This window comes from Echinops telfairi, unplaced genomic scaffold (genome assembly GCF_000313985.2).
Source record: "Echinops telfairi isolate 266 unplaced genomic scaffold, ASM31398v2 ScPeMD7_7424;HRSCAF=8462, whole genome shotgun sequence".
NCBI lineage: Eukaryota > Metazoa > Chordata > Mammalia > Afrosoricida > Tenrecidae > Echinops > Echinops telfairi.
Genome location: NW_022111324.1, coordinates 61,723,677 through 61,737,355, shown reverse-complemented (window position 1 = coordinate 61,737,355; position 13,679 = coordinate 61,723,677). Strand labels below are relative to the sequence as shown.

At 42.4% G+C, this 13,679-nt stretch overlaps 1 protein-coding gene across 1 annotated transcript in view; it reads left to right on the top strand.

Moving 5' to 3' along the window:
* The first annotated feature begins 670 nt into the window (after nt 1-670).
* PTPN14 (protein tyrosine phosphatase non-receptor type 14) overlaps nt 671-13,679 on the top strand; it is a 164,175-nt gene continuing 151,166 nt past the window's right edge. The window contains exon 1 of the mRNA XM_004699891.4: nt 671-750. The gene's annotated coding sequence lies outside the window, so the exon portion shown is untranslated. The remainder of the gene's footprint in view (nt 751-13,679) is intronic.

Sequence of the window (13,679 nt, the reverse complement as noted above, 5' to 3'; positions counted from 1 at the left end):
CCTAGCTGCAGCCTAGAAACTGAAAACATTCCTGCCTTTTCACTGTTTAATTTTCCGAAGGGGAGGGTCAGGAGGGAGGGTTGTTGGGGGTATTGTACGCCATTGGGCTAATGGTTAAACCCTCGTAACCTGCCAGACATAACACCTAATCGTGGATGAAGCCTATTGCTTCTAATGAATAATAGCTAACGTTTCTTTATGTCTGACTAAGACCTTATTATACGTTCTGCTTTTTACAAAAAGCACGTGGGGGTTATGAAAGTTTGGGGGTTATTTTCCTTTTGCAAAAAAAAAAAAGTTTATGTGCCATAGAAGTTTTATAACTCATGTCTTACAAGGAGAGCAGCTGGTTCCTATGCAGTTTGCTATCTTTGGGAACTAGTGGGGTGATTGCTACCAACTTTTCATTTAATTTGATCCCAGATGTATAGTTCGAGATCAATGTAGAATGGCCCTTCTGCAGAAACACAGGGGGCAACAATAACAATGCTGTTGTTTGCAGACCTGCCCTTTTTTCTTGTTCTGCTGTACATGACAGCTGCACACTGTTATACATGGGGACCCATCATCTGGGCTGGAAAAAGATGATGGCAAAAAGATACAAATAAAAGGAGCAAAGAAACATGTGTAGTCTTTGTCTTCTCACAGGGGCTCCTCCGGTTGGGGCTGAGGGAGCTGACCGCTGCTGCTGACCCCCAAGTTGACTTCTCAGAGAGCCGCTACATTCCTGGTTAATGAGCCAACCAGCAGGTGAGTCACCTGGCAGAATCCTGTCTCCCCGAAGATGCATGTTCCATTTTTCCACTTCTTGTGTCCCAACTACAGCTTCTGGTTTTCTTGCCAACCTGAAAACATTCTGGAAACATTAGAAATAGCTGTTATACATTTTAAAATTCGGTAGAAAATCGCTTCTTGTGTGTTCTGAGTAGTTTGTGATTAATGGAGTGAGTGAGTCCACACTGTTATCCGGGTCCTCATTTCCTTTCCTCACAGGCCTCTATCTAAGGAAATGCCCTTAGCTTCCTGTCTTCACGGTGCTGTCTGGATCTCAGCACTCAGTGTTTGAACCCCGCGGCTGCTTCATGGGAAACATGTGGCAGTCTGCCTCTGTAAAGAGAGCCCGTGGCGCAATTCCACTCTGTCTTACAGGCCACTGTGTGCAGGAATTGACACGCTGGCAAGGGCACCTTATGGTGCTCTTCCTGGTAATGGCTGTGGGGATGTAGTGGCCAAGGACTCTTGGGCTCTCTCTCTGGGCTTAGATTTACTTTTAGAGTTAACTGTACATCTCCTGAGCTGACGGTTCAGTCAGGACTGGAATCTTCTTTGCATATTACAAACTATTTAAGTTTTTAAAAAAAGAGGATGCTGGTTTCTGTTTTGGAGCTGAATTTCTTGAGAAAGTTCGAAAGACTACTGCGTGTCAGGTTCAGCCTTCTATACCATGCTGTGAGGCTAGCCACTCCACCACTGGCCATCAGGTATCCTCTGACAGCCTCCTTGGCTATTGCTCAGTTCCTTCTGATTTGACCTCGCTTTGGGATTTGACACTGAATTTTAAAGCACTGTCTTCTTAAATCCTCTCAAGGGCCCTTTTTGGGCTGTGGCCTTGCACTGTGCTTCGTGGGTGTTCCTCCTGCTGGTAATCAGTCTCAGAAAGGTTTGCCCTAACGTCTAGTCGTCCTCTGCCTCCAGTCCTCTGCTGTCCTTTCACTGGTTTCCCTGGGGCAGTTGAGAGCCACACCCAAGACAGATGATTAAAGCTTGTCTGGAACTCTGATCTTTGTTTCAGGGGCTCCAAGTGCTTCAAGATCTCTCCATACCATTGATCGCAAGTCTCTTAAATGCAGAATGCCTCCAATAGAAGTCATTGCTGGTCTGCTCTAATCTGCCACTTCTCCTTTATCTGGACCTTGGTGAAGGTGCCCTATCAAAACTTCTGTCCTCCGGTTCAGCATCTACTTTACCTTCCGCGGGAAGTATCTCTAGCTTGCAGACAAACAGCCCCTCGTCGTCCTGGGCTGGTCTAAGGTTTATTTGCCCATTAATCTCTCCCAGATGGAGTTTGCAGAGGCTAGGCCTGCTCCATTTATCACCCATTCCCCAGGGCCTTTCAGAGTATTGCTTTGGGAATATGTAATTTAGTTCAGGTTTCTCATTCCATGCGTACTTCATGAGCTGCCCTTTCAGTTCAGAGATGGGCCTGGAAAAGCAGACTGTGGGCTTTTTGGCTCTGTAAACCCTGTTTCTACCAATCCTTGAATTGGTCTGCTTCAAGTTGGCCTAAGCAGCATTGGTGAGGTGCCCAGGGCACCTGATGGGGCAGTCGTCCTGATGTTCCAGAAGAACACCAACTTTAGGGCTTTGCTGTAAGGATTATAGGACAATCATACACCTGAAGCACTCAGGCTAGGTTTGGCCCTGGACTGAATGACCCTCCTCTGGCTCCAGGGTCTCAGTCCTGAATCCTCTTGGGTACAGTGTTAGGTTTGCCCAGGATGAAGGGATAGGGGAGGTAGAGCAGGTGCTGCACACTATGCTCTAGGGTTGGAAGACTTTCCTTTGGTCTGAAGTTGACCTTTCCACATTACGGTAACTGGTGGGGGAGGAATCAGGAAGAGAGGACATTGGCAGCACTCGAAGGACCATTTCCCAGTACTGCCGTTTGGGGGGAAGTACTTGCATTTCCTGACCTTTTCTTACACTGGCAAGAGAACTCTTTGTAGACAAGTGGTAGAGACTCAGACCCCATTGGCTGCTCTGGGCTTCTGAGTGAATCCCAGAGACTCCCCGAAAGCAAGCGAAAACATTATTCAACTTTACTTAAGTAAGTGAAGTCAGGAATGTTTGCTGCTGAATGGATAAAAACATTGTACATGCAGAGAAAATCCAACCACTTTCTATCGCTGCTGAAGTAGTCTATACTCCTGCAGGTAAAGTACCAGGGGTACCACCCCCAAAGTTATATAATTATTATTATTATGATTTTTTTGCAAAACAACCTTATCACCTTCAAAATACTCCCATTATACTTAATACATTTGTCAAATCTGCGATTCCATTCTGGGAAAAAATTTTTCAGACTCATCTGTTTGGATGGTTGACAGCACATCCCTCATTTTTTAATTCACCTCTTCTACATCATCAAATCGCTGTCCTTTCATGTCCCTGTTCATTCATGGAAACAAAAAGAAGTTGCACAGAGTGAGGTGTGTAAGATATGTGGGGCAAGAGAGGTGTGCACAGAGTGAGGTGTGTAAGATATGTGGGGCAAGAGAGGTGTGCTGTTTTTGCCCAAAACTGGTGCACTGACATGCTTGCATGAGCGGGTGCACAGTCATCGTGCAAAACCAGTCCCCTGTCTACCATAAATCAGGTTTTTTATCACACACTGTTAGGCAATCTTTTCAGAAGCTCTAACTAGAAAGCTCTAAATAGAAATTGATTAACAGTCTGACCTTGTGGAATGAATTCCAAATGCACTATGAGTCAACATTTTCATCCATTCTGGAAGTTGATGGGCATCCTGAATGAGGCTTGTCATCTGTCCTCATTTCACCTTTTTTGAAACGAGAAAACCACTCGTACACTTGAGTTTTTCCCATAGTACTATTCTTGTAAGCTGTGTTCAACATCACAACAATGTCTCTGGCATTTTTTCCAAGCAGGAAGCAGAATATTACCGCCGAACACTGTTTTCTTAAATTGGCCATCACATAAAATGAGGTTTGAGTGAAACAGCTTTTATGAAAAAAATTCACTGTGACCAGAGAGAACCTTCACAGGCAATGCCACTGGGTACACTAACTCAGAGAGAGTTGCTGAATGTGCACCTAGTGGGAAACATATGTACTATGACAGCTCCGCTGAGCCCAGCGCAGTTTTGTGTTTTGGGGTGTACCCCCATGTATAAGATTTCCCTTGATGGCACTACCTTACTGTTCATCTACGGACAACACAACACTATGATCGACAACACAGCACTATGATCGCAGGGACACCATGTAGGTAGTTACGTGCTGGGTGTGGCTTTGGGAGAGGGAAAGTGTGAGACTAAGATGAGCTGAAATGTAATAATTCTAAGTGAAAATTGAGTGCTGGTTTTTATTTTTCTGCTTCATAAACAACTCTTAATTTAAAAGTTGATCTTGTCTTACAAATTGACGTCTCTTTATTGGCAATGAAAAGAGAGTTGCTTGATGCTAAATTATGGCTGAAGTCACTTCCCTGTGTTTGAGTTACATTCAGCCCTTCTGATTACCAAGCTGTGTAGTAGAATGCTGTCTGAAAAAGACACCAGTGCCTTTTCCCGCACCAACCCTAAAATGTCAGCATATCATTAGCTACAAATCACCTCTTACTTGTCATTACAGATTATATCGACTCTTTAGTGAGATGTTGTTAGGGGCTTCTGGTCCTGTGCTATCCTTACAATATAGTGAGTTAGTTTATATAAAGTCCTTAGAGCAGTGCCTGCTCTTGTTTTATCACTTTTTTGGTTTGTTTTAACAGAACTGCATTTACATTTTACTTTTAATGATACATTTCTCCAAGACAAACTAATGGTATAATTTTCACAGTTGGACATTAAGACTCCCATATTCTTTTTTTTTTGGTCTATTTTTATTTTAAAAAAATCTTTTTATTGGGAGCTCACACAACTCTTATCACAATACATACATGTATCCCTGTGTCAAGCACATTTGCACATTTGTTACCATCATCATTTTAAAAAATTTGCTTTCTGCTTGAGCCCTGGGTCTCAGCTCTCATTTCCCCCCCTTCCTCCCCCATTCTCCCTCCCAAACCCTTGGTAATTTATAAATTATTATTTTTTCTTGTCTTACACTGACTGATGTCTCCCTCCATCTACTTTTCTGTTGTCTGTTCCCCCAGAGAGGGGGTTATATATAGATCCTTGCGATAGGTTCTCCCTTTCTCCCCCCACCTTCCCCTTCCCCTCCTGGTATGGCTACTCATTATTAATCCTGAGGGGTTTATCTGTCTTGGATTCCCTGTGTTTCCACCTCTTATCTGTACTTGTGTACATCCTCTTGTCTATCTGGATTTGAATTGAGGTCATGATAGTGGGGGGAGGGAGCATTAAAGAACTAGAGGAAAGTTGTATGTTTCATTGGTGCTATACTGCACCCTGACTGGCTCATCTCTTCCTTGTGATCCTTCTATGAGGGGATGTCCAATTGTCTACAGATGGGCTATGGTCTTCACTCTGCACTCCCCCTCATTTACATCGATATGAATTTTTGTTCTGGGCCTTTGATGCGGAGACCCCCATATTCTACATTAATCGGATTTTGTCTTGTTAGTTGAATTTTTGTTTGTGATAATTTTGTCTAGTTTTATAAATAAAATTAGGCTGATAATATCTAAGTATATTATGAATAACTTAGATCATAGTTTCCCAAACTTATTTGGCCTCTGCCCCCTTTGAAGAGAAAAATTACTCAGCACTCTTAAGCAATTAAAAGCTTTTGTGTTAATGCCACAATCCAGGATAAAATGTAGGTATTAGCCCGCCCTAGATCATTTGAGTACCCTCTTATGTGTGATGTCATCTATGCTGGGAAACTCTGGTTTAAAATAATAGATTTATTTTTCTTTTTAAAAGATCAGTTTTTTTAAATTAAAAAATCATTATATTGGGCGCTCGTACAGCTTTTATACAATCCATACATCAATTATATCACATTTGTACATATGTTGCCATCATTATCTTCTAAACAGTGATTTTCTATTTGAGACCTTAGTATAAGCTCCTCTTTTTTCCCTCTCTCCTCGTCTAATAGATTTTTTAAAAAATGTTAAATATGAACAACTCTTCATCTATTTTTTTTTGTCTTTTTGAAAGGATCCTTGAGAGGAATCTTGTTATATTTTATGCAAGCAATTGATATAAGAACACCATTGCTTCAGTTTTTTATTTTGCACATACATGCTTTCTATGATATTATTCTTAAAGTTATTTTACAGTATCTTATTATGAAGCACATACATATTTTAATAAGCCTGCCTTTGTTCTTGATAATTTCTTGCATTTCTTCAGCATGCAGATACTGTATTTCCTCCAAAACTTAAATTGAAATGCTTACTTTTTCCCCTTAGCTTTGCAGTCATATATAATATTTACATAATTGTACAGTTTAAAAAAATCATTTTATTGGGGGCTTGTACAACTCTTATCACAATCCAAACATCAATTGAATCAGGCATGTTTGTACATATGTTGCCCTCATTCTTTTCTCGACATTTACTTTCTATTAAGCCTTTGGTATCAGCTCCACCCCCCACCCCCACAACCCCCTGAAAGATTGTACATTATTATTCTTCTCATCTCTCACACCGACCACTGTCTCTTTTCCTCCATGTTTTCTGTTGTTCTTCCCCCTGTAGAGGGTTATGTGTTGATCATTGTGATCGGTTCCCCCTTTCTCCTTTCCTCTCCTATTCCCTCTCCCCTTCTGGTATCACTGTTCCCACTCCTGTTCCTGGATTCTGTGTGTCGTGAGCTCCCATCCCTTTCTATGCCTGTGCACATGTTCCAGTCTAGTCTGAACTGGGAAGCAGCACTGGGGTCATGGTAGTGCGGGGTGAGGACGCCTCAAGGGTAAAGGTACAGTTTTTTTTCAGAGCCTAGGATGTACTTGGCAGTACACTATACTAATTGTATATATATGTATTTTGTATGTAATCCTTACTACTCAGTGTAGAGTGTTATAGGAAGATGGGGCTTATTTTACAATGGGGAAACTGAGGCTTCCAGAGAATGGAAATCAGTTGTCTGGCTCAGAAGGGGCAGAAGTAGATTGACCCGAGGTTTCTATTCTAATCACCAGCATTATAATTTAGATATGCCAGTTGTCCCAATGACCAAAGGAGACTGAAGAATTGACGCGATTGAATTATGGCGTTTTCAAGGCATATTGAATTTACCAGCGACTTGCAGAAGAAGGAACAGATCTGCCCAGGAACTGGAACAGCTAGAACACTCCTTGGAAGTCAGGATAGTGAGACTTTGCCTCACATGCTTTAGACGGTTTCAGGAGGGCCACCTGGAGAAAGACGTCATGCTTGATAGAGTACAAGGTGCACGAAAGAGAGGAAGGTTCTCAATGAGATGGCCTGACACAGTGGCTGCCACAATGGGCTCAAACACCACAACTGTGAGGATGCCACAGGCCTGGGCAGGGCCACTGTGAGTGCGAGTGGTCTTGATGGTCCCTAACAAGAGTTGATGTGTGTGTGTGTGTGTGTGTGTGTGTGTGTGTGTGTGTGTGTGTCATCGTGTCGTCCCCCCACCCCGCGCGCGCGCAGATCGAGTTAGGGAAAACGCAGCACCTTCTCATTTCATCTCCCTGTAGACCTAGCTTAAAGTTGTTTCAGTTTTTAATATCTTTTTGCCTTTCAATTGAGTGTTTTCTTTGTTTTGTTTTGTCATTGTTGCTACTCTCTCTGTTTGCTTTGTATGACTTTCTCTTATGAAATCCAGGATAGGAAGGTCTGTAGAGACGTAACTGGATTGATGGTTGCCTGCGGCATGGCAGGGGAGGTTGAAGAGAAGGGACAACTGTGAGGAGGAGACGAAAATGTGCTGAACTTGCTTGTTGTGTGATTGCGCCCATTCTTTTGAACGATCACATTGTATCATAGGTGGAGTATGTGGCAATAAAACATTTTTTTCTTTAAAAAGAGTCACCTGCTGTGTTTTAAGGAGGGAGAGTGCCAGTGACTTTCTTTCATTTTTTTTTCTTTAAATAAAAGATCATTTTATTGGGGCCCTTACAGTTCTTATAACAATCCATACATCAATTGTATCAAGCATATTTGTACAAATGTTGCCATCATTATTTTCTAAACATTTACTTTCTATGGAGCCCTTACTATCAGCTCCTCTTTTTTCTCTCCACTCCCACCCTCGTGACCCCTTGATAAATTATAAATTATTATTATTTTCATATCTTACACTGACCACTGTCTCCCTTCACCCATGACTTATTTCTGTTGTTTGTTCCCCTGGGGGCTGGGGGTAGGGGGGGTTCCCTCTTCCTCCCCTCCTCTCCCCTTCCGGTACTTTCTCGTCGGTTGCTGAAAGGGTGACATTGTATAATAACCTTCTCAAGTGGAGACTGCTTTAGAGTCCAGGCATGTTTTGAAAGAACTGTGCAAGTCAGGGTGCTGCAACAAAGTCGCAATTGACTTGGAGATGCAATTCAGCGAGCGAGATTGACTGGGAGGAAGAAGGCGGATTCCAGGTTCTTTCCGTTTTGGAGTTTGAGCCCTAAGCCCCGCTTTGTCCCAAGCAGCTGAGAGAGTTTTTTTGAGTTTCTCTCATAATTGCATCAAGTATGAGCACATTAAAATAGAGGCACATGTTTGTATGCACATGGGCGTATTGCTTTGAGGAACTATTATTCAGTAAGGAACTTTTGTTCTTGAGCACCCTATCATTGATTTCATACCGGAATCAAATGTCGTAAATGAGCATCTGGATTCACTGCCTAGCACGAGAAAATGCCCTGCATAAGAGGAGCTGCCAGAAACCCTGGCAGGTAAAACCCTGGCCTTTTCCCCTCCTCCCCTTGTGCTGAGTGTCCCCAGGGGCCAGAGTCCTGGAGGAAATGGGTGGGTGGGGGGGGGGCTTTGAAGTCAAGCTTTCTGTAATAGGATGAGTGTCTGTGGTTAGAGACCCTGTAAACTGAGCCCAGTGGCCTTGTCTTTTCGCTAGTTTTCTTGTGGGCACTTTTGGGGGAAATCTGTATTCAAAGTAGAACCCATATAACAACTTTACAGAGAGGGTGACAGACAAGCCACTAGTTCGGTGAACTTTGGCATACTGAGAGAGTTCACATAAATGGATCATGTTACTATGCGCTTGAAAGCATTGGCTTTGAAGTCTTTTTCTTGGGTGCAGGGATAAAAATGTGTTAAATTTAAAATTTTTAGACGGTATTTATTTTGTTTGATGAAGCAACATTCAAAAAGCACAGAGGAGCCCATCCATGTTCTCTGTTCTAGTCTGCAGGTCCCCTCAAGAGGTCAGTGGCCATTAGTTTTTGATATTCTCCCAGAAATATTTTGTATGTGTACCAGTATGTATCCTCTCATCTCCCTCTTCCCTTACATGGTAATAACATAGTGTTCCTAATCTTCAATCAGAGGAGCTCTGGAGTCCTGGTGGTGAGTCATTCGACTGCTAACTGAAAGGTGGGCAGTTGGGACAGAACCAGCCGGGGAGAACGAAGAGGCTTTCTACTCCTGTAGAGAGTTAAGTCTCAGAAACCCCCAAGAACCAGCTCTTCCCGATAGGACTGAACGATTGAATTGTCTGATAGGAGGATGAAGTGCTAATAAAACTTTTTAAAAAAATAGACTTACAGTGTCAGAAACCCAGACAGGCAGTTCTGTCCTGACCTATAGGGCCCCTGTGAGTTGGAGCTGACTCGATGGCAGTGAGTTGGTTGGGCATCTTCAGTACCTTTTTTTGGCTTTAGCATTGTGTGAATACCCCAACTAGTTGCTCCGGAGTCTGCTCTGTTCCCTGGTGGCCCAGATGTGTCCGCGTAGAGCTGTGCTCCTTAGGGTTTTCACTGTTGATTGATGAGAAACATCTTGAGGCCTTTCGTGGGGGGCACCCCTGAGTGGAGTTGAACCTTTCAGGTAGGAGGAACTGAGTGTATTAACTGCACTACCCAGGGATTCCTCCGTATTTAAAAACAAAACAGACAACCAACGTACTGCCATTGAATTGATTACAGCGCATAGCGACCCTGTAGGACAGAGTAGAACTGCCCCTGTGGGGTTTGGAAAGCCTTGAGGTTAGCATTCCAATGCACAACCCACCACACCACCAGGGCTTATTTCTTTTCCTACCACATGGACACATCACAGTTTTGCCTGTCCTTTTTGTGTGGTTTTATGTTGCTTACAGATTTCTCAATTATGAAGAATTTTTTCATGCATGCATGGATCGATCTTACAATAAATTCTTAGGAGTGGAATTGCTGGGTCCAGGGTGTATGCAGTAATTGAAGGTTAAAATGATGCCATTAAACCTAAGACTATGAATCAGGGTCAATGTGAAAATAACACCAGTTGCTTCAAAAGGATTCTCGTCTGACTACTCAGACATGAAATGCTAAATGGGTTCCCATAGGCCAAATAAGTTGTTCCGCCAAGGATATGGTTGATATGCCGACATTTGTACATGATTTGTTTGCTGATTGATCATAGGACCTCAGTGGATCATTGATTCACTCACTCAGCAGGAAAGCACCCGGACTGGAACCAGGACAGCTGAAGAAGAGTACAAACGGGGGTGTTTGGTAAAAGCACCAGTATGCCCCTCTAAAATGGGTGGGCTTGGGACCTCCAGGGAGTTAACGATTTTCAATATGGATGAATTCTGTCTAGTAAAAGACCAGTATCCTCCTGTTGTGCTACCCTTTGGAAGGTTTGAAAGATGGAGAGGCTTGACCTTACTTTCTGCAGCTTCTAGGGTTTTCTGCCCACACATCAACATCAAACACTCAAGATGTGAACTATGCCTGCATACCATATTTGAATTTAAACATTTTAATAGGTATTGTCAAATTACTTACCACCAAGGTCTCACCAGAAATCTTTTGTGGTACCTGTAGACTATTGGTGATGAAGACTTTCTCTTGCAGGGGAGAATAGGAAATTAAAAACCTATGCATTTAAAAATATAACACATACGAGGGTAAGTCAAAAAGTATTGCTTCCAGGGTTTCAATTCATACATGCATGGGTTTATTCCAAGCAGAAACCTGCTTCAGCTGGCTCTGTCATCAGTAGATGATGCAGACAAGTTCGCTCAGTAATACGGTTGTTTTCGTCACGGCGAGGGTGCCTGTGCAAGGGCTAATCAGGTAGCTTCTGGGGGGATTTGCTGAGTCAGTTCATCCCAGAGATTATGGCGTCTTTTTTCTTTTTAATTTGAAAGCGGTAATCTTGATAAACTTTTTAAAATGAAGTGTGATGATCATGGAGGTTTGTTAGGAAGAAACTTTAAGAACATGGACAACCACAGAAAATTGTGCTGAAGAGTTTTGTTTGCTTTTTCCCCCCTATCACAGCACTGTACCTGCTCACTCCTCAAAGGTAGCAAGGGCTGTCCCCTGAGCATTTCCTTAGGAAACCTGACCACCCTACAGCTTTATCTTGTCTCCAGACTGGTGTTTGCTCCATCAGCTCAAAGATCATTGAGCAGAAGCACAATTTGAGTCCCTTGAGGATGCCAGAACGTGTCCCTTTGATGTGGTCTCAGTCAAAGGGTGCCTAGAGAAGGGGACAACACCTGCTCTACCTGGAGGAGAGAGGTCACGAAATACAAGCTTCCTATTTTGATTTTTTTAATTTTGATGTTTTTAAAGCACTGGTTTTTGGCTTAACCTCATATGTGTTCCTATTTAAATATGCTTCATTTTACAAGGAGGCTTCAAAACATAATTGTGGAGAGAAGGAATGGAAAGATAATAGAAATTTTCCACAAACTTAAAAAACCCCTAGACATTCCCTTATTGAGTATTATTTCATAGTATTGTTTTTTCAGTAGAGTGTCTTTGGGGAAACTAGACATTTATATGGCAGTTTTCCAACTGAACCATCAATCGAGAAAAGAAGGTTCATAGGTAACATAAGGGACTTTAGGTTGTATGTCTCTCTTGCTTAGGACTTTCACTCAGAATTCTTTTAAGTTCTAGCCCAATCTCTCCTCCCCGCCCTACCCCTGCCCTTTGTTTTCTTTTAAAAGCACTTTTTATTGTGAATTAGTTGAAGGCTTGGAGAGCAGATCATGAGTTTTAAATTCAATCCATGCATGTTTAATTTCACCTCATCCGTTGCAATCCCCTCAGTATCCCATCCCTTGTTCTGCTTCCCCTGGTGGTTCCACTTGCCATTCTTCCTTCTTTCTTAACCCTCCGAACATCGATGCCCCTTACGTCTTAAAGTCTTTCTGTTTCTTAACCACAGTACGTGGGTTCAGTTCCAGACCTGAGGGGTGGCTAAGGGCCACAGTCTCGGGGCTCCCAACCTGCTCTTTCTGACCACTAAGCCTGGCCTCTTTTGTGATTTGGGATTTTGTTCCCTCACCCCCACAGAACCTTCTAATGTGATCTTTACAGAGCAGTAGCTGGAAACCATTTAAGTCTTCTGGTCTCAAGCTTATGAAGACGGGTGTTTGTGTGTTCCATTAGTCCACTGGACTAAGTGTTTCCACATGTCTTTGGCTTTTACCACTCTTCTTTTCTCTGGGTGGAGAAACATCAGTGGTTTCAATAGATGGCTTCTAACGGGCTTTACGACCTTAGTCACTACTCACCCAAGTAGGTTGTCGACCACTCTCTTTGGTTATGCCAGTATGCCTTGATGTCCCCCAAGACTATGATACTGGTCCCTCAGGTCCAGCAACTCCTTTCCTCTAGGAGTTTGGTTATATCTAAGGAGTATTCATAATTTTTCCTCGTATACATGCTACTAAATTCATAGATAACTTTGCAGCAAAGATAAATGAACATATATAACTATCTTCTGTCAAATTTCTATATATTCATGGGTATACTCCCACTCTGTGTGTCTATCTGTATGTCTGCTCATAGGTCACCATTATTGCAGGGTTGTGTATCCAACAGTATTTGCCCCTGTTGCCTTTAACTCTTGCCAACCTCTCAGTGTATTGCTCTGCTCCCATAACCTTTTTCCAACTTCTGCCTTGTTATATATTGTCTTCACTGTCACCCAAATATTTTCATCTGAAAATCAAGACATAGCTTAAAATAAAAAGAAAGATAGAAACAGCCAGCCAGTGATTAGATGATCCGTTTGAAGTTAGGCGAGCGTTGGAGGTAACAGTGCCCCACTTTTCCAGGGACTTCAGTGAGTCACAAGAGGTCATGCGGTCAGTGCTGTGTGCAGCTAACACGTGTTCCATTGAAGCCCTAGGCAGAGCTCCCTTGGCTGGGAGCCTCCCTCTGTATCCAGCGCTGTCCTGTTACAAAGTGTGCTCTGTAGTTTAACCTTCTGCTCTAGAACATTCTACACACTATGAATCCGCATTTCCTCTTGGATACCTTTCTCATCTATTCACTGGGACCTAGTTATGCAGGAGTAATAAATATTTCAAAGCATAAATATTTTTGTTAAGAACCAAAGCACATGTCTAAATCTGTGAGTGCAAAACTGAGATGGAAAATTACTGAGCACTTTGTATGCACAGGACCATGGTTGCCAGGAGAGTTTTATTTTTATGTTTAGAAAAGAAACATGAAGTGATGTTTATCTGTGGGTGTGAAAAAATATATGAAAATAACTCTCAGCTTTCTTTCAAACGCTTTATTTCCTACTCCATCTTAATTTGATCACTTCAGTTTATCCAAATACCTATTCTGTACAAATACAAATAATACAAATAATGACACATTTATTAAATGTTTCTGAAGATTTTTTTAAATCATTCGATTCTTATGTCTGGACTTCATTTGAATGAATTTTTTTCTATAATGTATGTAATGGATTATTGTTTTTTAAAATTCCTTGTAAATTCTCTTGAGCACTGATTCAATCTGGAGGAGAAAACAATGGCACTGACAGTTCCGGGGAGACATGGGAGAGGGGGAGGTGGGGGGAAAGGAAGTGGGGTT